At 44.9% G+C, this 26,055-nt stretch overlaps 1 protein-coding gene across 1 annotated transcript in view; it reads left to right on the top strand.

The window, feature by feature from the left end:
- Positions 1–8,756: 8,756 nt before the first annotated feature.
- Positions 8,757–26,055, top strand: part of BRINP1 (BMP/retinoic acid inducible neural specific 1) — a 254,241-nt gene continuing 236,942 nt past the window's right edge. Inside the window, exon 1 of the mRNA XM_030207789.1 lies at positions 8,757–9,037. The gene's annotated coding sequence lies outside the window, so the exon portion shown is untranslated. The remainder of the gene's footprint in view (positions 9,038–26,055) is intronic.

Below are 26,055 nucleotides of genomic sequence, written 5' to 3'. Positions count from 1 at the left end.
CTGTGTTAATTTTGCGTACTTTTGAACTGCAGGGACATACACAGACACAACAAGCTAATTTTGGATGCCTTGGGACAGCTGACATGTGAAACATGGTCCATGTCAGGACCCAAGTAAGCAAAATAGGAAAACTCACAAGTGATGCAATGATTGAAATCAATAGGACAAGTTAGTAGACCCCTTGTGATCTGTGATGTCTTTGAAAATCTTTGCACAATGAAGATATGCCTTTTTGAGGTGTGCAACTATTCACTCTGTTGGATTTATATTGTGGTTGATGAAGGAACATTAGCTGATAGCCATTAATTCTCAAATGGAAAATCTACAATTTTACTGCTGCAGTAAAAATGGCCTTAGCGCACAGGAAAAAACTATTTAAGGGTGCGCTAAGGCTATTTTTTACAGCAGATTAGTAAAAGACCTCTTAGTCATTTCAGATCTTATCTAAATTAATATCTAATAACTTAATACATTTACAAATGTTTTGTGATTCACTAGTCTAATTGATGTCATTATTCTCCTTAACTTTCTCTGTGCTACAAGCACCTTGCTACCTCTAGGACCCAATTGCAAATAAAACTTTAATTTTAATATAGGTTTGGTGGTCAACAAACTTCATTTATTCACATCACACTTCGGGGACCCTTTTAATAAAAGATTTGTGTGCGGCAATAGGCTTGTCATGTACTAATCCGCTACAAACATATTTTCTATTTTCAAAGCCCCAGTGATTACCCTGCAGTAATGAGGCAGCACCACTTGCTGCCCAGTTACTGCCAGGTTAGCACAGGATCCCTTATCACCATCTCAATGGGTGGTAATAAATGCCCCCCCCCCCCCCCCAGGAATGGCTGTGCGGTAAGTGTTTCACTTACTGCACAGGCTCCATTTTACCACAGCATAGTAAAAGGATCCCTTCATGTCTTGCTGCATTCATAAAATCTTTCAGAGCCTTACAGTTCACAAAAACAATCAAACAAAATTTAAACATTTAAATAATCATTCATAAAAAGATACAAACAAAAACAAAGAATAAAAAAAATTCCAGTAATCAAAAACTAAACCACACAATCATGTTCTAGCCCTCTTACAAAAAAAGATAGCTAATTTAAATAAGAATGAGTAATGCTATTGGTGGATGATTGAAACCCCACAACATATAACCATTAACTTTTTATCTCTGGTTGAACTGTAAAAGTCTTTTTCTGCTCTTTGCCTCCAGTTTGAAAGAACAGGACATGAACTGACAGAGAAACTGCAGTTTTTATATTCTGCCCCAGTGGAATTATTTGGAGAGGAGCCATCCTGCCATACTGATCATAAAAGCATACAAGCCAGAAGGCATGGGGACTGCTTCCTCATGTTCCTGCCACAGGTATTTTTCAGACCTGGCTGCAATACAGAAATTCTACATTTTCACCAGCTGTGATTACCTGGTGCTATCCAGAGAAGCAGGAGAGAACTTTAAGAGATCATACAAGAGATCCAAGCTAGGATACAGAAGCTGGAAACTAATGATTATAGCAGTTCAGATTTTGACATGGAAAAAATGAATAAGGACATCAGACCTTGACCCAGGGAAAAGGAAGACTAAACAACCCTCTTGAACACTGGGGATGACTTAGTTCAGATGGCTGGAAAGGAACAGGATCTGCAGGCTCCTGTCAAGGCAAAGGCCAGCAGAAAGGGAATGACAGCATGAGCTGACCGTGGTGCTGAAATAACTCATAACCAGACCCACTGGACATAAAGAAAGCAGCACCTGCTCCCCAACCCTCTCTTGCATTATCTTTCAACTCTTTTACAAACTCTGACATTTATGATAAGGGAACAAACTGTGCATCCCTATCTGTGGTGAAAAAAAAAGGAAAGAAAAAAAAAACAGAGGTTCACTTCAGGCCATCTTTTTTTTTTTTTACCGAATATCCTCAAAACATGTCCTTACCTCACTCCCCAATACACACCCACACTCGCTGTCAGTTCACTCCTGTGTCTAGCTCCCTCCTATAAATCTTGGAGCCAGGACCCATTCAACCCCAATGACACCCCACCCCCGTCCCCCACCACTTACCCAAACCCCCTTGCAATAACTCACTTGATAACCAGTATTGGGTAACATAGGCCGCAGCTTGCTTTATTAACAATTCAACTTCATTAACTTGAACAACCAACAGCCACCTTTGGCCCGAGCTACATATGTCCAGGCTTAACACCAAATATGGCCCCCCCTTCCACCATTCGCCATGTCAGCAAAACGGCAATCTTCCAGGCTCCGCCTTCACAGCAAGAACCCTGCTCCGTGTGGACCTCCACACATGAATTCCGGGTCGCTGACCCGCCTTTCAAGCCCTGGCTCAGCCCCCATGAGCCATGCCTCCTGTAGCTCAGGTTTGTTGTGTTCTTTTTGCCACAGGGGGAGGGCCTTGTACCTACTAGGCCCTCCATCCCCCCAAAGAAAGCTGCAGCCTACCCCAGCCTAGCCCCACAATTTAACTCCAAACATTCTTGAATATCCAACAAAAACAAATCCAATCCCACCGCGGACAAGTGCACTCGGTCCCTTGCAAAGAGTCCCACACACAAAGTGTCCAGCCATTCATGCTTAATTAGGAATCCCCCTCTGGCCATAACCCATAAACCCACCTGCCTGTTTACCTTACTCAATCCCCGGCGCCACTTGCGGGCCAGGAGGCAGGCAGGCCTGGGGATAATATCTGACCACACCACCCTTGTATATGGATACCAGGTCATTACCAAGCATAAGTCATCTTTCACGGTGTCAATCAGCCTCTTCCCTGTCCATTCATCTACATTGTTGCCCCCCAGGTGAAGCAGCAACAACTGAGGGTGGCAATATCTACCCCACAGCCGATTTAGCAGAGGCGTGAGCTGACTCCACCACACTCCTCGTTGGCCCCACCAAGATATTTGGATCCCACGTTGTGCCAATCCCATGTGTATCCTGCCAGGCCTCTGCACCGCCCAGACACCAGCCCAGTGTACAAAGGAATGCCCGACTATCCACACCGAACAGGCGGCACCACCTGCATCGACAGAGGGAAGGGCCACCGACAACACACAAACAGGCAAGACTGGCATACAGACACCTTCAATCCCCCCCCCAAATGGTTACTAGCCCCCGCAGCCTGACATCATAAATTCCCCAACTGACCCACGCCGGGCCAATGCGCCCCCTCCTCACTAGGGCTTGATATAACCCCATAAGCCCCAGACGCCCATCGGCCAATACTTCTAATGGCATCTGCTCCCAGCCCCGCTTGATTGGCGCTGGTCACTGCCCCAATTCAGAAGGAATGCGTACCAAATTGCCCAGGATTTTCCCTAGCATTGACAAGACACATGCGTAACACTGCCGCAAATTGATATCTCATCAATACCGCACCGTCCGCATGCACCAGAAGGGATAATGAACCCATGGGCCTGACCACTAAGTAGGCCTCCAACAAGGCGACTGGACAGTAGTCCATGCCCGGTACCCCTCTCAACACAATTGTGCTGCCCACCACCCTTTGATCCATTTTAGAACGCAGCAGCTTAATGCGTAACACTCCTCTCTGTATGCCCACATTCGCACGCAGCAAGCCAGAACACTACGCTGCTGATCTGCATTGCTCCACCAGCTCCCCCACCCGGAAAGCCCCATAGAATGCCAATGCAAAAGCCGCTTTAAAGAGCTTTGCTTCAAAACCCGACCTAGTCACTTGCCCCACCGCCTGCAACAAGCACACTAGCAGGCCGTGAGTGATAGGCTGGCGCGCATCCCCTACCGAAGGAGCAGCCTGCTGCCAACCTTTCAACGCGCTCCCAACCAAAAAACGGGAACCAGGATGGCCCCACCCGAATGCCTTGCTGAAGAATATGAAACCCGCCAAGTGCCGCCAAACCGCACTGCGCGAGCTCCCTAACGCCTTGGCATTTGCGATGTATGCAGCTAGGAGCTCATCTGAAGCCCATCCCTTGGACCAGCCCTCGCTCCGCAGAAAACCCGCCACTCTATCATAGATGCCCACATAGGCTGTCCAAGTGGCCGGCACTACCGAGGCCTTCAGCATCTTCCACACCTCTGGTCTCCGAGTCGTCAAAGCTGCTCTGGCATCTGCTGCCCTTCCCGATCTGCCTCTGGTGCTAAGACCAAGAAAGTCTGAAATTGAAAGCGAGAAAGCGCATCAGCTACCCGATTCTCCAGCCCCAGCACATGTTGCACCTGTAAATGCACATTCAAGCGTAAACAACGCAACACCAATTCCCATAGCAGAGAGTTCACTGACAAACAACGCGCTGTCTGTTCACCACCTCCCCCACTCCTTGGTTGACACACCATACCAGAATATTCTTATTCCGCAGCCTACCGGACCATATCTCACAGGCCACCACAAACGGAAACAGCTCCGAAAAGGTGATATTTTTTGTGAGCCCCGCTGTCACCCAGTTGTCCGGTCATGGAGCTGCACACCAGGTGCCCGCACAGTACACCCCAAAACCGGAGCCCCCCGCCACGTCCGTAAAGTTTGAGGTCAACGTTAGACACTACCTCACTCTGGATCGCTAACGTGCCATTGAATGCCAACAAGAATTCCAGCCACATCCGTAAATCCCTACACACTCCTGCCAATAAGCGGACATGGTGATGCGGCTGTGACACCCCAGATCTTGCCGCCGCCAGGGGCCTCAAAAACATCCGCCCCATCAGTAGCACCCTGCAAGCAAAATTTAAGCTTCCAACTAATGCCTGAATGTCCACCAACGTGGACTTTCGAGCCTGCAACACCCCCACAATCTGCCCCTCCAACTGCAGTACCTTCTCTTGCGGTAACCTAGTCACCATCTGCTCTGTATCGATCTCAATGCCTAAGAACGTCAGGACTGAAACAGGGCCCTCCGTTCTGTCCAAGGCCAACGGTATGCCGAACTCCGCTGCAACTTCCATAAATACATCCAACAACCAACCACATACCCCTGTTCCCCGTGTTCCGATAAACAAGAAATCATCCAAATAATGCACTATCGTATCCACTCCCGCCCTCTGAGCAGTCACCCAGTGCACAAACGAACTAAAACTCTCGAAATATGCACAGGAGACCGAACACCCCATTTGGCAAGCATCGGTCAAAATAAAAGGCCCCGTCAAAATGGAAATCTAACAATGGAAAAGCGGACAGATGTACCTGAAGCAGCCGAAAGGCCGTCTCAATATCCACCTTCGCCAACTGCGCTCCCGCACCACACTGTCGCACCAGCCGCACCGCGCAGTCAAATGAGGTATACTGCACCGAACAGCAGTCTTTTGGGATGCCCACATTCACCGAACTGCCCTCCGGGTAAGATAGGTTGTGTATTACGTGGAACTTCCCCGGCGCTTTCTTAGGGATCTCTGCCAACGGGGAGAGCTTGAAAGGACAGAAGGGGGGTCTACAAACGGACCAGCTATCCTGCCCAACCACAACTCTTCATCCAATTTGCTCTGCACCACCTCTCTCTCCCTCGCGACTGACACCGAGTTCCAAACCCACTTGGTAACCACCCACCCCTGGTAAGGAATAATAAACCCGTCCTTAAAACCATGCTCAATCGTTTCCGCCGCCCAACACACTGGGTATCGATGGAGCCATGGCAGCATCGCATCGATCCTCACCAGCGTAGGGGCTCGTTCCAACCATCTACTGCTTAGCAAAGGGTGCACCCCCTGCTCCCTTCTTGGGGCATTTAACCGCAGCATGCCCTTGCTCGCACGCGGAGCAGGCGTGACAAAATTTGCAGTCTGGGAAAAGGCAGGCTGCTCAGTTAAATCGCCAACAGACCTCAGCTGACACACTGAGCCCGGCCGCTGCAGCTCTGCCCTCCCCTCTGCCTGTCCTCGAAAGGACCTACTCGCAGGTGCCTGCAGGACCTCCCCTCTTCCCTGGTCCCCTGCCCCCCTGCTCCCACAGGTCTAGGGGCCATGTGGATCAACCACAGATTGACATCCTGCGTCCCCCACGTCATGTGCAAATTCTCCTCCATCTTGTCCCGAAAGGCTTCATCGTAATTCAACCAAGCCCAGCCCCTGAAACACTGAAACGCGTCTAACATGGAGTCCGCATATGCCAGCAACAGGCCATACTGCCCCTGGTCTCGCCACCCCCATAAGCTAGCCAGTCGCAAGAAAGACCGCATCCAATTGACCACTGTCTTGGCCTCCTTGTGATCCTTCGCCCCTTCCGCCTGCTTCTTGTCTCTCCGCTTACCCTTCCTGCGCCCCTTGCCCTTCAGGAACCGGAAGATATCTATGCACTTCCGGTGCCTGATCCGCCTCCACAACGAGCGCGGTACCTGTTCCCAAAGCTCCGACAAGGCCACTAATGTGGGCAGCCCTCTGGCTCCCTCCCCCAAGACCACCACTGCGTCCCCTCTCCCCCCCCCCACTCTCACCCAGAGCAGACGAAGCGGACGATGAATAGTCAGAAGAAGAGGATACAGAGGAAGAGGAAGAGACCCTGCCCCTCCTTCCCTGCCCTTTTTGGGAATACCCACTATTACCAGCTCCATATTCTCCAGCACCTGCTGCTGACATCCCCACCACTGCAGCAGGGCCACCTCTCTCCAGTCTGTCTGGCTGCACCGCGCTCTCGGCGCTCAGCAAGGCCCGCTCCGGACCCGTCGTCACTCTGCTCCCGGCGCCACCTGCTGTCGATGTCCCGGGCCGCTCATACTCCTCCTCCAGCCGGCCAGCTGCCTGTGATCCTCCCTTCTCACCTGCGAAGACAAAGGAGAAGAAGCAGCAGAACCAGCCCACAATGAACCCCACCCAACTTCCTCAACGCCGTCCCCCCCCCCCGGACACCCCGCCACAGGCGCCCCAGCCCATGGGGCTGCCCAATGGAAAGCAGCCTGCGCTGCCCACGGGGGCAATCCAAACGGGTACCATGGACCCCACTGGTAAGGGCCCCACCCCATCATGGCTCCACCCGTGCACATGGAAAACCCTTTCCCTAATCCTCCTGCCACAGGCACAGCCGCTATAGCGGGACCGACGCCCTCGCTTCCTACCCCCATTTCCCCTGCTCCCTCATAGAGGACAAAACTCCTGCACCCGAGCCTCGAGTGCTCCCATGACCTGCCACCCCACTCTGCACAGCCCCTGCACCCACTGCGGGTGCTCATTTCCCTGGTTGCCTGCGCTAATGTGGTGCGTCTTTTTTTTCCTCTTTTTCCCTGCCTACACAGCAGCCTCAGCCACAATGGCAGACCGGGGTAGCTCCTTTGACCTCCGAGGGCCCAAAGCTGCTACCCCCCTACCCCCGCACTCACTGGCTCCGGGCTCTCTAACAGCGTATCACTTGCACAAAACGATACTTCTGCCCCCGAGGCCTCTTCCGACATCTCCCGTGCTCCGGCCATGCTGCAAACACCTCCGCAGATCACCAGAGCACCCTCACTACATCACCACCCTCCACCTTAAACTCTCTCCTTGCCCCGCCCTTCCACCTCCTTTCCCCCAATAGGCATCCTTCGATCCTATCATGCCAGCTGCCTCTTTCAAAGCCTCCAATCACGCGATGGTGCACTCCTGCCCTGTCCCCATGGACCCCCTATCCCCCCCGCGCCTACTTCCGGCTTCAACGCCCTCTTGAATGGACCCATCCCGCATTTAAATGGGCCCGTCGAGATCAGCTCTCGGGCCCACTATTTCATCTATGACCACAGTTAATCTGTGATCAGGAAACAAGAGGAATGGAAGTCACAGGTCTGATTTGCTCCCGTGAGCTTTTCACCCCATACTACCAGTCCCCTGTGCCTTGTTGAAACCATTTCAGTGGAATTTGCAAGCATTCCCCCAGCAGTTGTTTCAGCCAAAATCCATATTTTCTCTTCCTTAGCAAATATGTTTATTTTGAGTTTTCTGTAATGACAGTTTTTTTTTTCCAAGTCTGAGGTGTTATTTAAAAATGCACCATATTTCTCAGGTGGGCACTGAAAGTGGAAATAGTAATAATTATTATTATCATTATCATCATTACTGGATGTATGCAGCACTGCACAGTGGTGATAAGTATTCAGGTACAATATGTCCCTGCCCCAAAGAGCTTACAATCTAGTTTGGTACTTGAAAGTGGTAGTAGGAATGCCTCATCATCTGCTTTGCCCATCAACAGGTTCTAAATAAATAATGCCACCTTATGCCAGGACAAACTCATTTCAATCGACATTGCAACGGGTTCACTCCTTGTCTTTTTATCTTAGACTGTCCAAGCAGATCTGGATGGCTCTAGGGCTCCTGCGTTGCCGATTTTACAGGGAGAAGTTGGATCAGACACCCGCTGTATACCGCTGTATACCGAAGGGTTTACTTCCCTTCTCTGTCACTTACAATCACGCTCAACTAATCTAGTCCTTTGCACATCTGTTCCAATGAAACCTGTCTACCAAGATCACCATAGGTGCATACAGTTATGCATCCATGTGCTGCACATTCTGTAGGTTTCTTAACAAACAAGAACCCGGACTGTCAAGCTGCTAGATACCAAGCCTGGTTCCATCTGCACAGCTCGTCTTCAGTTCTTCCTTTTTCCTGCTTTCCTTCATCCCTCTCCTTCTATCCTGTCCTGAGCTCCACCTTCCTTTCCCCTCATTCATTCTGCTTTAGACCCTCCTACTGAAGCCCAGCCTTCTGTTTCCCCCTCTCAGCTTGGTTCATTTGTATTACTCGCTCTCTCTTTCTCTTTTTCTTCTTATGCTGCCTGCTCCTTCCAGATGGCTACAAACTGATGTTTAAATATATAGATATATCTGGTGGTTTTCTACAACGAAATAGAAAGGATTTCTTCCTGCTCATTAATGCCTGGTATCTGGAACAGGGACGTGACTTTTCCCTCTGAGCATGAAAAGGACTGCTAGATCCCCAGGATTTCCAAGCCTGCATTATCAGCACAGCACCCACTATGTCAGCTGGATACAGAGGCTCTCTCACAAGTTCCTTCCCAGACGAATAAAAGCCCCGGGCTCTCCGATCCCTGTCAGAGAGGAACATTAAAAGCAGGTAAGAAACAAATAAAGGCAACATCAGATTGAATTGATGCTTGTACTCCTTTGAACTGCTTTTCTACGTTTTTCAGGGTTTTTTTTTAAAGGTGCCCTTCTAAAAGTCAAAGGCAATGAGCCTAGGCATATGTGTCTCTCCCTGGTAGTATGAAGTAAAGGTGGGCTTTGAAAGCACTTCTGTTCTCAGTCTTCAAACGTTTTGGAATTTGCGATCTGTCGTTCTGATAATTAATGGGTACATTGGTCTCAGTAGTAGGACGGTTCTAGAAGCAGCCTTTGCTTTGGAAGCACGTAGCCATCGGGAAATGTAACCAGGATTTAACAGTAGGAGGATTGCAGCTCCGAATTAGTTTAAAAAAAAATGTCATAGTATTAATAGCGCTAGAGAGATGTGCCTAGGGAGGCAGTGACATCTCCACTTACTCTGGGGTTTGGTTTGAGCAAACGACAAACAAATCCTTCAGGAAAATGAAAGAGTGGCACTTTAAATTCCACACTTGACTGATTGCTTATGTTCCAAATTGGAGTTTGTAGAAAGTGAAATAGAGCTGTGGGGATGACGTTAGATCGCCTTTCCCCTGGATTCAGCATTTGGTTTATTGATTAGAGGTTTAGCTGATGGACTTCTAGGGGCGCCAGCACTATTTGCTGTGTTGGTGGTGCAGAAGTCTCCCTTTTTTTCTCAATAGGGGGAACTGGAAGGTGGAGGAGCTGAAAAAGTAATCTTTCACTCAGCACTTAAAACATTACATCATCACTTCCATCTTGCAGTATTGACTCTGTGTCCCTTCTGCAGGCTGCTCAGGGGTTAACGATAATACAGGTTTTGCTGTTTGGCAGTGAGAACATAAATCTTAGTAACAAACACTGGGCAATCATAATTACAAATACAGATTGAAGAGAGGAAATTACAGTTAAAAATGTTAACAAAAGACTTAAAACGCAAAATTCTGCCATGACTGTCAAAAGAAGAAGTTCAAAGGTGCTGGCTGTACGTGTTCTTCTTAGACTGACCTATATATGCGTGTGTAATCCAGTTTTATAGACGTGGAACCTGCTTCCGGGCAGAGACTCCTGGGAGAACATAACTCTTTTGTCGAAATTAGCAGCTCGGTATGCAAGGAAAGAATATGGGTTATTTCAGCTGTGACGACAGGTATATGCACACATGATATTTTCGTTATGCCTATTTAAAAAAAAAAAGTGCACTGACATTTCAGAGATCAAAGTAAAACAAAATCCCAACCTAGGAAGAAAATAAGTGTCTTTTCAGTCAGCTCATTTTTCAGTTCTCTCTCAAATGTATGCCTTTTTGACAAACAAAAAGCTTTCGAAAGAAAATAACAAGCTACGCATATACATCACTTACATCATAATAAAACTGGTACACACTGTCACACCTTGCACTGCACATGCATAGAAACTGGTATGCATGATTGCTACACCTATTAGCAGAGACAGAAACACAAGTGCATGTTTACCTGTCAGGTGTTAGGTGTACAGGTGTGTATGGTTAGATAGATTCTGTATGGGATGTGCATATTGCATGTCTACTTTTGTGACGCACTGGCATACCTGTCATATATACATTCATATCCTGACATGCCTGTCAATATAGGCTGAATCTGAGGAGAACTTAAAGGTAAAAGTTCTCCTCAATTTTGTTTTGTCTCCACTTGTTTAGTTTGTTCTTTAAGTCATTTCTATCGCTTGTACCTCTGACCTCTTCTTCTCCCTCCCTCTTTATTTGTTTTTGTTACATTTGTACCCTGCGCTTTCCCACTCATGGCAGGCTCAATGTGGCTTACATGGGGCAATGGAGGGTTAAGTGACTTGCCCAGAGTCACAAGGAGCTTTAATCCTCCCCCTTCAATATTTTGTTTCTCTGGCTCTGAAATGTATAGGTAAGCAGACCATTTTCTGCAGGGTAATGCTCAGTTCTCTATTTTCTTCCAATAATTGATTTTTTTTTTTTAACCTTGCTCCCAAAGTATTTTGCTGTTCAGCAGTAATTTTGCTTTTTTTTTTTTTTTTTTTTTGCTTTTTACTGCTGTTCTTCGCATGTCCCAAGGAGTTACTAAATACAGACAGTGTCATAAAAGTGTAAATGCACCTTCAAAACAAGGAGCTATAATTGTTGAGCCCACGGGCTCTGAGCTAAATTTGGTAAGCCCAGTAATCATACGCCGCCTGCTTGCAGGAGGAACCAGTGTTGTGTGCCGGGGAAGGATGAGACCCTTAAGCTGGGACCTGGGGTGTCCAGGTCTTCAGTGACAGATTGGAGGAGGGAGAACTTGAGAGAGATAGACTGGACAGGAGCTTTAAAAGGTTCTTGATTTACCTATTAAAATTTATACCATAGTGAGCTTTGTCTAGAAGCACCCTAGCCATTGGCAGTTTGGTTTTAGAAACTGAATTTCTAGGTACAGAGTTTGTGGTGAGATAAGTCTGCCCTAATTCTCACTTTTCCGCGGTCAGTGTGTAATCCCCTTAGGGCACACGTGCAATGAGGACACGCTGCTGAATGTTCTGCTAAAAAGCCATCTCACTACAGGAACAAAGTGATACATGCGTTTGTCTCGTGCATATAAGTCTTGTGTCCAGAGAAGGAAATTGGTCTTCTATTAAATTCCCTGACAGTAACCAGTGGGAAAACATGAGGGTGGCAGTGCTATGTGGCAAGCTGTTGCAGTAGTAATGATGGGGGATGGAAGCTACCAAGTCGCTAGCTTTAAAAACAGTCCTGTTAATGCAGAGCAAAATATGTAATTATAACAAATGTTTTTCAAGTTTGCAGCCAGCATAATTTTGTCTTTGCTTATGCACTAGGTATAAGGATTTAATACCATTTGCACAAAATATCGAGATAGAACATAAAATTGAATTATTTTTACAGCTAAACTTGCATGTTCCATTAACAGATAATATATATGTTGTATATGCAAATGAAATACCTAATTTAATTAATCATCCTTACTCCTGAACCCTTTTTTCCAAGTCCCTCCTAAAGTCTGAAGGAAACACTTTAGTGTCAGCTTGATTGTCCATTGATTTCTGGGAGGACGGGAGAGGGGGCTGGGGTGCAATGATGGACTGATTATCCCGCCTTTCCAATCATCCAGAGCTGGAAATACTCCTGAAGGGGCGCTCACAACCCCTAGGGAAAGAAAGCCCAAGCAATATAAAGCAGTAGCGGGAGGAAGCTGTTGAGTAGGCTGTGGCTGACTATATTTTGGCCATGAGAGGTTTATGGGAAAGAAACGAGAAATCTAAGGAGAGAAGTAAAGAGTGCAACAAAAGGGAACAATTTAGATTGTCTCCAGACTCTCCACTCCATTGAGTTTTATGAATTTTTCATTTCAAATCACATGGTGCATTTTAATGTTCAGCCAGGTAAGGCAGGGGTTCTCGACCTAGTCTTCAGGACACACCTAGCCAGTCAGGTTTTCAGGATGCAATGAATATGCATGAGATAAATTTGCATGCAGTGCCTCCATTTTATTTAGATCTATCTTATGCATATTCATTGGTGCTATCCTGAAAACCTGACTGACTAGGTGTGTCCTGAGGACTGGTTGAGAACCTCTGTTTTAAGGTGAAAGGTCCCTTCATTGCAGCAGGCATACTAATATCATGATGCTAAAATCATTTGATGAGGTAAGGTACATCAGCAGTATACGAAGAAATTAATACAGGTCCTCACCTTCATCTGGCTTGGCTATATGAGCTAGGATCATAGATATCCTTTATTGACTGAGGGTCACAAATAAATATAGTTTATAAGTTAAAGACTCCAAATATATATCCTATAATACATAAAGTGGCTGAAGAGCTGATTTCATAATAAAGAGGTTGTCTGTGGATTTATACCAGTCTGCTCTTTTAATACTGAGGGTACAGTGGGATGAACTGTGGTGCTGAGCTCACTCTACAGAGGGTTTGTCACAGGGATTGTGACTGTAGGTGAGGTGACCGTGACTCCCAGAAGGGGGAGCTGTGACTCTTTTCATCTGGCTAATGCTGTTCTCTTATGAAGGAGCTGATCGAACATTGACAGCATAACCAAAGGAGGATTTCAGACAGTGTGCAGGGCACCCCCAAAGTATGTTTAGCCTGGTGCCTGCAGGATGTGCTTGTTAAAAAGACCTACAGGAACTGCAATTTCAGCTGTCAGTGTCTGCAGACATAGTTGCTGAATCTACCCTGGCTGCTGCCATGGTTTGCACAAAGGTAAGGCAGTCTGCTAACCTGCTGGCTCTGGTGCTGGAATTCACAGATTGATTACCTTACAGTGCATTGTTCTAAAGCAATGACTGTAACAGCAGGATACTTCGACCCACAGACACTACCTTTCAGTGACCTGTAGAACAGGGTGCAGCAGCAGGAGGTATTATAGAGGAGGGGGCATCTTGGCAACCTTTCTATTTGCAAAGTAGTTCTTTGTACAGTTTAGTAACAATGTGAATTTACCTCATTTTCAAGGGAAGTATTTACTAGTTTCCCTTTGAATATTCCCTAAAAGTACACAGGTAGAGAGGGACCACGCATTACATCTGCCACTGCCTTTTATCAGTAGTAGTTCTGTCACTGGTAGGACTGTTCTAGAAGCAGCCTTTGCTATGGAAGCACATACGATCAGGAAATGTAACCAGGACATAACAGAAGGAGGATTGCAGGAGTATAGAAACCAGGCCAAAATAATACAGATGCTTTTGAAAATCCAAATGGACACATATTGTTTACTCACAGACAGTTCAAGCATTGTAGGCATCCTAGGGGTGAACCTTTAACCATCCACTCCCTTCAATAAACGTTCAGGCCCTAGTGTGGCTTTCAGGACCTATTGTTTTGCTTTCACCTAAGCTGCTTTATGCTACTACTACTGCTACTACTTAACATTTCTAAAGCACTACTAGGGTTATGCAGTGCTGTACAATTTAACATAGAGGGACAGTCCCTGCTCAAAGAGCTTACAATGCTGCCCCCAAGAAGCTACTGCCCTAGCTGACTGTCTAGTCTTGCCTAATGATAGGGCCAATCCTGGGTACACTCCTTTGACCTAAGCACCTCCCCTTTTCTCCTCTTTTTTAACCTAACAGTAGATCTGCAAGTCAGTTAAGTGACTCAATAAAAGACTGCCAAAGATTACAACTTATTCAAAATGCGATTATAGAAATCATTAATGGACTCAAAAAGTTTGATCATGTCACACCTCATCTTAAAAAAGCTCACTGGCTGCCCATTACTTATTGGGTTACATATAAATTACAATTATTAGTATTTAAAATTCATATTTCTGATTAATCCTTTTATCTAGCATGGTATTTAGTCCCATATACTCCATCTAGAGCCTTTAGATCTGCGTAACTTCTTCAATTCAATTTGCCATCTTACAGAGAGATCCACCATGAACACAGGCAAGCTATTTTTTCAGTATGGCCCTAAAACTTTGGAGTTCTCTGCCAAATTATTTGAGACACTCTCAATCTCTTGATCAGTTTAAAACCGATCTCAAAACATTTCTTTTTCAAGATTCCTATTCTGCAAATCCATAATCTATATATTCTTGATTTTGAAGCTCAGTAAAATTGCTCTAGGGCTGGAAGGCAAAGCAGGCTATCTTTTGTTTTTTGTCCTTGCTTTACTATCATAAAATGGCATTTTCCCCTCTTTCCTAATGTGTATAATATGTTTTGTCTGGAACTGTGGGATAGAAAATTTTAATAAACTTCAAACTTGATGTGTAGGATCCTGGTTCAGTTTCTGGGTAAGATCTTCCATGCTCCAGTTTGACCAGAGTTGGCAGAGCTACAGAGGCAGCTTTCACAATTCCAAGTCAATGTGCAATAGTGACAATTAGTGGCTGGGTTTAAGGGTCCACAATTGCAGAGTGCTAGAAAGAGCCCTAGAACATGGACCCAATGAAGACTCTCACTGAAAACTGTAGGCTGCAATGACTGGGCTCAGTGAGCTGAGAATGGATTTAAAAAAAATAAGAGATAAATCTCTGTCCAGTCACACTAACCGCTCATCTCTATAATCTCTTCCTTTCCCTCTCCTTCAGAAATTCTTTGTTTGTCACATGCATTTAATATAGAATCAAATAAAATGATGGTAAAAAAAATTATTAGGTTTCAATTTACTGTTTTCAGTTCTGCAGCCCTTCCTCAGAGATCCGCTCTGTTTGTCCCATTGTATATTGAGTTCAGTTACCATCCTCACCTTCACCACCTTCATTAGGAGGCTATTTAACACATCCGGCACCCTTCTGTAAGCAAATATTTCCTTAGATTACTTCTGAATTTACCCCTTATCACCCTCACTGTATGATCCTCTCATTCTAGAACTTCCTTTTTACTGAAAGATACCTTGGAAGTAATTATCATATCTCCCCAATCTGGTTTTTCCTCTAAACAATACACATGCTTTATGATGAAAACCACTGACCATTTTAGTATCCACTCTCTGGACCATCTTCATCTTCTTTATATCCTTTTAAAGGTGCAATCTCACCAGAAATTTATACCGAGGCATTTTCTCCTCCCTTTCTCTGGTCATCCCTGTCCCTATACACTCAAGTATTTAGTGTCTTTTGTTATGATATTATACTTATTTGGCCACCTTAAAATCATTAGCCCTGCTCTTCTTTCATACAAAGAAGTATATGCAACACCTTTTGAAAATGAGTGGCGGTGCTAAACACAATACAAATTATTCGAACCTAGACCAGGGGTTCTCATCCCAGTCCTCATGACACACCTAGCCAGGCAGGTTCTCAGGATACCCACAATGAATATGCATGAGATAAATTTGCGTGCATTACTTCCACTGTTTGTAAATCTATCTCATGCATTTTCACTATGGGTATCCTGAAAACCTGACAGGCTAGCAGGCTCATTTTTGAAAGAGAAGGACTCCCATCTTTCGACACAAATCGGAAGATGGGCGTCCTTCTCACAGGGTCACCCAAATCGGTATAATCGAAAGCCGATTTTGGGCATCCCCCAACTGCTTTCCATCACAGGGACGACCAAAGTTCACGGGGGCGTGTCGGAGGCATAGCAAAGGCGGGACTTGGGTGTGTCTAACACATGGACGTCCTCGACCCAATAATGGAAAAAAAAAGGGCATCCCTGACGAGCATTTGGATGACTTTACCTGGTCTTGTTTTTCTTATGACCAAGGCACAAAAAGGTGCCCGAACTGACCAGATGACCACCGGAAAGAATTGGGGATGACCTCCCCTTACTCCCCCAGTGGTCACTAACCCCCTCCCACCCTCATAAAATATCTTTAAAAATATTTTTTTGCCAGCCTCAAATGTCATACTCAGGTCCATCACAGCAGTATGCAGGTCCTTGGAGCAGTTTTAGTGAGTGCAGTGCACTTCAGGCAGGCGGACCCAGGCCCATCCCCCCTACCTGTTACACTTGTGGTGGTAAATGTGAGCCCTCCAAAATCCACCAGAAACCCACTGTACCCACATCTAGGTGCCCCCTTCACCTGTAAGGGCTATTGTAGTGGTGTACAGTTATGGGTAGTGGGTTTTGTGGTGGTGGGGGGGGGGGGGGGGGTTGGGGAGCTCAGCACACAAGGAGTGGAGGAGTGGCCTAGTGGTTAGAGCACAGATCTTGCAATCCTGAGGTGGCCGGTTCAAACCCCACTGCTGCTCCTTGTGATCTTGGGCAAGTCACTTAACCCTCCATTGCCTCAGTTACAAACTTAGATTGTGAGCCCTCCTGGGACAGAGAAATATTCAGTTACAAACTTAGATTGTGAGCCCTCCTGGGACAGAGAAATATCCAGTGTACCTGAATGTAACTCACCTTGAGCTACTACTGAAAAAGGTGTGAGCAAAGTCTAAATAATAAACAAATAAATAAAGGTAAGGGAGCTATGTACCTGGAGCAATTTCTGAAGTCCACTGCAGTGACCCCAAGGGTGCCAGTTTTGTGTCCTGGCATGTGAGGGGACCAGTACACTACAAATGCAGGCTCCTCCCATGACCAAAGAGCTTGCATTTGGTTGTTTCTCAGATGGGCGTCCTTGGTTTCCATTATCGCTGAAAATCAGAAATGACCAAGTCTAGGGACGACCATCTCTAAGGACGACCAAAATTTCAAGATTTGGGCATCCCAGATCATATTATCAAAATGAAAGATGGACGTCCATCTTGTTTCGATAATACGATTTTCCCCGCCCCTCCATTGGGACGTTTTGCGAGGACGTTCTCAGCAAAACTTGGGCGTCCCTTTCGATTATGCCCCTTCACATATGTCCCGAGAACTGGGTTGAGAACCCCTGCCTTAGACTGAATGAAGGTGCTTGCTCAATATTAGGGATGCTCAGCACCACTGCACCCAGAGAGTGGTACCTTTGCACAGAAGAACATCATAGACTTATACTGTACTATTATTTTTTTCAGCCCAAATGCATGACCCTGCATTTTTAACATTAAATCTTAGGGGTTCGATATTCAAGATGATTTAAACCACCAGACATGGCTCTTGGCTGTTTAAATAACTTGTCCAGAGCTAAGTGAGCATATTCAGCAGCACTTAACTGGATAGCACCACTGGATATGCCCGGTTAGTGCCTAAGCTGATACTGGCTATCTGGTAGGTGGTCCAGGGGCAGAGTCAACACTTACTCTCTCCATTACTATTCAACATTTTCCTCAGTCCACTGGCAACAGTAGTCCACAATTATAATATTTGAAATTTTTATTATGCTGATTATATCCTTTTACTTTACCCAACCTCGCCTCTTACACTAGATCTTAAACCACTGCAAGATTGCCTGTCAGTCTTATCTCACTGGTTACACATGCATGAATTAGTCTTAAATCCAGAAAAACAGTAGCCTGTTGGATGCCTGGCTATCATCTGCAACAGTCTTTGCTTCTGTATTTATTTGACATCAACATACCACCTGTACAGTCATTTCATTATCTAGGGGTATTATTCGACTCCCATCTCACCTTCGAACTGCAAATTTCTCGTCTGTTGCAACTTGGTTTTCTGACATTTTGCCACTTTTGTTCTTTACATAGAGGGGCATAATTGAATGAAAACGTCTATCTCCATGGGTGTTTATCTCCGAGAACGGGTCCGTGAAGGGGTGGACCGAACTGTATTTTTGAAAAAAATAGACGTCCATGTTTTATTCGACAATTTTGTAAGCTGGGCGTTTTTGTTTTTCAGTGATAATGGAAAATGAAAGCGCCCAGCTCAAAAACGAATAAATCCAAGGCATTTGTTCGTGGGAGGGGCCAGGATTCATAGTGCACTGGCCCCCCTCACATGCCAGGACACCAACCGGGCACCCTAGGGGGCACTTTTACAAAAACAAACAAAAAGGTAAAAGAGCTCCCAGGTGCATAGCACCCTTCCCTTGTGTGTTGAGCCCCCCAAATCCCCCTCAAAACCCACTGCCCACAAGTCTACACCATTACTATAGCCCTAAGGGGTGAAGGGGGGCACCTACATGTGGGTACAGTGGGTTTGGGGGGGTTGGACGACTAAGCATTAAGCAGCACAATTGTAACAGGTAGGGGGGGATGGGCCTGGGTCCACCTGCCTGAAGTCCACTGCACCCCCTAACAACTGCTCCAGTGACCTGCATACTGCTGCCAGGGAGGTGGGTATGACATGTGAGGGTGAAAATAAAAAGTTGTGAAACATCATTTTTTTGTGGTGAGAGGGGGTTAGTGACCACAGGGGGATTCAGGGGAGGTCATCCCCAATTCCTTCCGGTGGTCATCTGGTCATTTAGGGCACTTTTTGGGGCCTTATTTGTGAAAAAACAGGGTCCAGGAAAAGTGTCCTAAATTCTAGCTAAAAACGCATACTTTTTTTCCATTATCGGTGAAATGCGCCCATCTCTGTTCGGCTGATAACCACGCCCCAGTTCCGCCTTCGCTACACCTCTGACATGCCCCCATCAACTTTGTCCGCATCTGCGACGGAGTGCAGTTGAAAACGTCCAAAATTGGCTTTCGATTATACCGATTTATTCGTTTTGGGGAGATAAACGTCTATCTCCCGATTTGGGTCGCAATATAGGCATTTTCCTTTTTCAATTATAAGCTGGATAGCCTCTTAAATTTCTCTACTATGCATACTCTTATATAGGCATTCTTAATTTCACGATTGGACTACTGTAACTCGGTTTATGCAGGTATTAACATATAACATTTACAAACCTTACATAATGTTGCCGCTCATTTCCTGTGTTCAGTAAACAAAAGTGATCATGTTACTCCCCTGTTACTATCCTTACATTGGCTACCAATTAATTTTCACACCCAATATAAGATATTGCATTTGGCCGTTAAGGCCTACCATTGGGTACGCCTTCCTAATTGTCAAGCATGATTATTCCCTATCGTGCTCTTTACATTCTCTTGATAGTCACCATCTCACTATTTATGCACTTAACCGCATAAATAGGCCTGCATAAAATACAGTCCAATCTTTATGCAGTTCACTTTATATGGTTACGTGTTGAATATTGCACTTACGTTCATAAGTTTTAAATGTCTACATAGCTGCTAAATTCTAGACCATTCCTAGAGTTTTGCTATAACCTGGCTCATGTTTTCCACACCCTCAGTGTCCATACTATGTTGCATTTTTGGTATCATCCACAAAGAAGAAAATATGTGTTAGCTTTTCAGTAATATCACTTACAAAAATATTGAAAATGGAGAACTAAACTCAATGACGCATTATTGATAATGCCCCTTTGCTCAAAGTGACCTCAATTTACTTTTAACCTTTGGCATCTCTCTATAAAATCAATTTTCTAGCCCAGTTACTTTAGGGCCCATTCCAAGGGTTAACAATTTATTTCTAAGTTGCATATATGAAAACATGTCAAAAGTATTGCTGAAATCTAAGAACATCACATCTATTACACCACCCTGATCCAACTCTTTTGTCACCCAGTTAAAGAAATATATTTGATTTATCTCACAAGGCCTACCTCTAGTAAACCATGCTGCCGTGGATTCTGTAATCTGCTTGATTCCAGAAACTGTACTAACCTGTGTTTTAGCATTGATTCCACTAAATTGCTCAACATGTTATTCTCAGTGTCCTCCTTGCTTCTGCTTTTGTGAAGAACTATATTTAGCTGACTCCAATCCTACAAGACTGTTCCTGGTTCTCAAGAAGCACTGAAAAGGTCAAGCAGTGGAGCCTTGAGTACTTCCTCATGTTCCTTCAGTTCTCTCAAATGCATCCAATACAGTGTTATTGATCTGTCTACTTTTAGTTTAGCTGGCTCCACACCAGCACAGTCTTCTGAAAATTATTTGAGATCTACCCAACTTTCATTTCTATTTGTGCTTGTTTTCTATGATCCTACTCCATTTGTGAACACTTTTCAAACCATAAACCTTCACCTGAGTCTCACAATTGTCACTTGTGCACTTCTTCATATGACTAACATATCTAAAAAAATAATAATAATCATGTCCCCCTAATTCATTGTGGGGTTCTTTTACTAAGCTGCAGTAGAAGGGAACCTGCAGTAGCGGTGGTGGCCGTTTTTGTTGCGCGCTGAGTCCATTTTTACCACAGTGAGTAAAAAGGCTGAAAAAAGAAATGGCCATGTGGTAAGATTGCACTTACTGTGTGGCTATGCAGGCGGGGTGCACTTACCACCACCCATTGAGATGGTGGTAAGGGTTCCCGCTCTAACCCAGCGGTGCGTGCTGCCCGATTACCGCCACATGAGCCCATGTGGAAATATTTTTCAAATATTTCTGCTAGCACCAGAAATGCCATGCACTGAGGGTGCAACTACCGTGGGCGCCCACGTTGTGCCGGCAGTAGTTCCAGATTACCATACGGGAAGCCCACAGTGCGCTTGCTTTGTAAAAGGTCCCCTGTGTTAGCTGTTTTAAAATTCTTTTAGTAGCTTTGTTTTCCCAAGTACTTTCTCATCTTCTTTTAACTTTCCCCAGATATTGTTGCCTGTCTTCCTCTTCCAGTAATCTTTGTTCCTTACCTTTTTAGTTATTTCTTTCGAAAAAGGTAGTAGCCTTTTTTCTTTACTTTCTTAAAAAAAGGTCAATTTCCCCCTACAATATCTCCTTTCAGTTTTATCCACTGCTTTTCTCGTTCCCTAAATTTTCCCATCTAGTTAACAATTCCTTAGAGTGTAGGATCCTGACCTTTGAATGAGCTATTATTGCTTGTGCCCTAATACTGAGTCAAACCATCTGGTGATCACTGGATCCTATGAGATCACCAATTTCAAGCATCAGAAGTACTATTCCCATTTGTAGTCATTAGGTCCTGCATGGGTCCTCTCACCAGTTGTCAAAACAGTTACTTTTGTAGGGAATGCAGGAGCTCCTTACTTCTAGATGAAACCAATAGGGATACATTTCTTATTATCAGGCAAATTGAAATCACCTAGCAATAGTATTTCCTCTTTCATTGCAATTTAGTGAATTTCTTCTATTAAAGCTCTGCTGTTTTTTTTTTTCCTTCCTGTGAAGGAGGTCTGTATTTTGTACTGATATAAATAAGATGTTCCTTTTTCTCTTTCCAGCTTAATCCATAGTGGCTTCTTCTTGCCACATTATTTTTGCAAGTTCTGTTGCTTTAATATTATTTTTAAATTGTGGCATACATCAATCACCATGCCACCTCCATATTTTCCTATCCTACCCTTCATAAGTAGATTATAGCTCAGTGTAACTATATCCCAGTCATGATTCTTCATGTACCATGTCTTCTTGACCACCATTAAAACCACGTCAGTCCCTTCCATTACAGAAACTAGATCTAGGGTTTTATTTCCCATGCAAAATTCTTAGTTGCTCAGTTAAATGTCTTTGACAGTTCTCTTCATGCTACCTTTATTCAAAGGATAGGTCAGAACCATGCTTGTAGCTCATATCAGCAAATACGAATTCTGGGTGTTGTCCATAGGGACCTAGATATTGCCCTTGCTTGGTGTTTATATAGGCAGTAGCTCAGGTGTCACTAGCCACAAATTGGAAATGTGGTCTAAAATGTAAATCATTATTATTATTATTATTATTATTAAGTTAAAAAATAGTGGTTTCTGATTATATGAACAGATTTACTTTTTAGTTATGGTTTCCAGAGCCAGGCATACTGTGGATTTTAGGATCAGCTGTTCTGCTAGATTTGGCTGATAGCTTTTTATAAGGTTATTTGCTACCTTTGAGTGATGTGTATAGATCAAATTGCAATCTACAGTTCTGTTTGTATTTACCTAACTTTATTTACAAGGACAGGGACAGGGGCTAGCTTTAGATTATACAGATAGATGGATTATTATTATTATAAACGTTTATTAGTCAGCAATTCAGGAAATTTCTTCACTCAGCAGGGTACAAATTAACATATACAATAACATAAACTAACATTCCAGATACAAAAATATAATAACAATCCTACCCTTGCAGCCCTCCTCAGCACAAGACCCACAACGTGAATTTACCACCGCTAGGTGTTGTATATAAAGACATATAGCATGTCTAGGAAATGCCTCATTGCACTGGTCTGTAAATAATGCACTTAGATAGCACGTATAGATCAGGTGTTCCTCCAACAATGTGTAAACGGAAACCCTAGAGAACAGTTAGGAGTCAGCACTGTCAGACAAGTTTGAAGAGAAGGATTCATCCAGGAAGGTGTGTACAGAATGAATGTAACTCAGGTATCCACACAATTAGTTGACACTAGTAAGCAGGATGCAATTCTAACATAGGTAGATAACCTAGAGGGAGACCTGGAACAGAGAAATGTAAAGTTGGGTAAGGCAGAGTATGACTGTTGTAAGAACCCCTTAAATCCCCCACTATTATATGTGTCCCATTTATGGAGTAAAATTTGTATGGTACACTCCATTCATAAGAGAACCCCTATCTGAGTGTGCCATGATGGACTGTGCCTTTGAGATTATAAATAGGCTCTCTAGTATTTTAAAACATCTTCTTAACCTTTTGGATGCCAGGAGCAGTTGGAAATATTGGATCAATTTATTTATTTATTTTATTTATTTGTAGCATTTGTATCCCATATTTTCCCACCAATTTGCAGGCTCAATGTGGCTTACATTTCCCATAGTGGTGATTGCCATTTCCGGTCAGTAGAATTACAAATGGTATTTCGTTCAATTGCGTACATACATGATAGAGGAATACATTAAGGTATTGTAAATAGATTCTTAAGTAATAGATTAGATTGTAACATATGTTGGGTCATCATTTATAGAAAGATCATTTTCAACATTAGGATAGGTATTATACATTCTTCCCCATGTAAAATACTGTTTTTAAAATAATTTCTATTAATGACTAGTAAAAAAGGCCCGTTTCTGACACAAATGAAACGGGCGCTAGCAAGGTTTTCCTCGGAGTGTGTGTGTTTGGGAGAGTGTATGTGAGAGTGAGTGTTTGAGAGTCAGAGTGAAAGTGTGAGTCCAATCCATGCTCCTCTGTCACCTGGCCCCTCCATTCATCCCTATCCAGCAATTCCCCTCTCTGCCTGAGGCCTGCCCTGCAATCCATATGCATCCATGCCCATCTGTGCCCTCCATTCATCCCTATCCAGCAATTCCCACCTCCCTGAGTCCAGCCCTTCCAATCCATGCCCATCCATGCTCATCTGTCACCTGGCCCCTCCATTTTTCCCTATCCAGCATTTCCCCTCTCTGCCTGAGGCCTGCCCTGCAATCCATATCCATCCATGGCCATCTGTCCCCTCCATTTATCCCTATTCAGCAATTGCCGTCTCCCTGAGTCCTGCCCTTCCAATCCATGCCCATCCATGCTCATCTGTCACCTGGCCCCTCCATTTTTCCCTATCCAGCAATTGCCCTGTCTCCCTGAGGCCTGCCCTGCAATCCATATCCATCCATGCTCATCTGTCCCCTCTATTCATCCCTATCCAGCAATTTCCCTCTCTCCCTGAGTCCTACCTTCCCAATCCATGCCCATCCATGCTCCTCTGTCCCCTGCCCCCTCCATTCATCCCTTTCCAGCAATTGCCCTCTCTCCCTGAGCCCTGCCCTCCCAATCCATGCCCATCCATGCTCCTCTGTCCCCTGCCGCCTCCATTCATCCTTTTCCAGCAAGTCCCCTGTCTCCCTTCCATGACCCCCCCTTGCATCCATGCTCCTCTCTCTCCCATATCCCAGCCTGGGCCGCCCTCTTCTTCCCCCCCCCCCCCTTCGCATCCATGGTGTCGTTTCTCCCCTGCCCTCCCGCTCCCATTGTTTTTCTTTTGTGGCCACCCTCTTCGCTCCCCCCAACATGGTTTTTATTTTTTTTTCTTGTTTTTAAATGTACCTCCGTGGCGGTTCCGGCAGCGAAGCTCAGGGAAGGAGGCGGTGCTCCCGACGTCTAGGTTTCCCTTCGCTGTGTTCCGCCTTCTTTTGACGTCAGAAGAAGGCGGAACACAGCGAAGGGAAGGCTAGACGTTGAGAGCGCCGCCTCCTTCCTTGACGCTTCGCTGGCGAGCGTTGCGATTGGATGAGTGTCATTGCTCCGCCCTCGACGTCATCACGTTTGACGCGTGGGCGGGGCAGACACAATGCGATCTCACCCCCTTCACTTTTGGCTAACAGAGGCTTCATTCGAACGTTGGAGGTGCGTTTTATATAGAGAGATTTGCCACAGTAAGGACTTTGGAACTCTGTTCTGAATATGGTGATTTTATTTTTTCAGTCCATTGCACTATTATAAGGTTATTGAACTGAATCTATATGTTTCTAGAGGAGAAACCAAAAGAGGCTCTGTTTGTCTGCAACACCAAACAGGTAAACAGCAAAGCAGACAGAAAAATGTCCAAACAAATCTTTATTGAATGAGTTCCAGTCCCAAAGTGGCCACGTTTCGCCAAATAGGCTGCATCAGGGGATAATATTGACAACTAACCAGGGAAAAACAATTTCTTCCCTGGAACCAACAAACATTCAAGATGACTTTACTTCTTAATCCCTTCTCCAAGCCTTACTGTGGGTAAACCACCCAGCTTCACAACTCGGCACTTCTTGGAGTCAGACTGCAACAGAACACCAGCTTCATAGTGGAAAACTACCAGTTGGAACCCATAACTTTATTTCTAGTAGCTCAGAACTAGGAAACAAATTGCCTACATCCTTTACTCCACAGGGAAATCCTGATTCTGAGCTACTATAAATAAAGTTATGGGTTCAAACTGGTAGTTTTCCACTGTGAAGCCGGTAGTTTTCCACTGTGGAGTAAAGAATTTAGGCAATTCTGAGTTACTAGAAATAAAGCTATGGGTTCAAACTGGTATTTTTCTACAGTGAAGCTGGTGTTCTGCTGTAGTCTGTCTCTAAGACGTGCTGAGTTGTGAAGCTGGGTGGTTTTGCCACAGTAAGGCTTGGAGAAGTGATTAAGAAGTAAAGCCATCTTGAATGTTGGTTGGTTACAGGGAAGAAATTGTTTTTCTCTGGCTATTTGTCAATATTATCCCTTGATGCAGCCTATTTGGTGAAACATGGCCACATTGGGATTGGAACTCATTCAATAAAGATTTGTTTGGACTTTTTCCTGTCTGCTTTGTTGTTTGGCTATATATTTTTAGGAAAGAAACACGCCCAGTACCCCACTAGCAATTGAGAGAATTGTGAGGATGTGAATGGGGAGAATGGGAATAGTGATTTTTGGCAAAGTGAGACTGGAAATTGGGGGAAAAGTCAGAACAGGTCTGGGAATTGAGAAAAAAGCAATACAAGGCTGGAAACATGAGAAAAGAAGACTGAGATTGGAGATAGTGAGATGAGACAGCGTGAGGCTAAGAAACATTAGAACTGGTCTAAGTATCCGACATAGTACATCTGTGCATGTTGAAACACCAGTCCCAGCCTCTGACTTATCCTTAACACATGTGTTAAGGATAAGTCAGAGGCTGGGACTGGTGATATGAGGCAAAGATGATATTGGTGTTGCATATTAAGGGCAATTCTATAACTATGTGTGAATATTTAAGTAGCAGTAGA

Source organism: Microcaecilia unicolor, chromosome 6 (assembly GCF_901765095.1).
Source record: "Microcaecilia unicolor chromosome 6, aMicUni1.1, whole genome shotgun sequence".
Taxonomy (NCBI): domain Eukaryota; kingdom Metazoa; phylum Chordata; class Amphibia; order Gymnophiona; family Siphonopidae; genus Microcaecilia; species Microcaecilia unicolor.
Note: the sequence above shows the minus strand (reverse complement) of the source record. Positions and strands in the feature narration are given on the sequence as shown.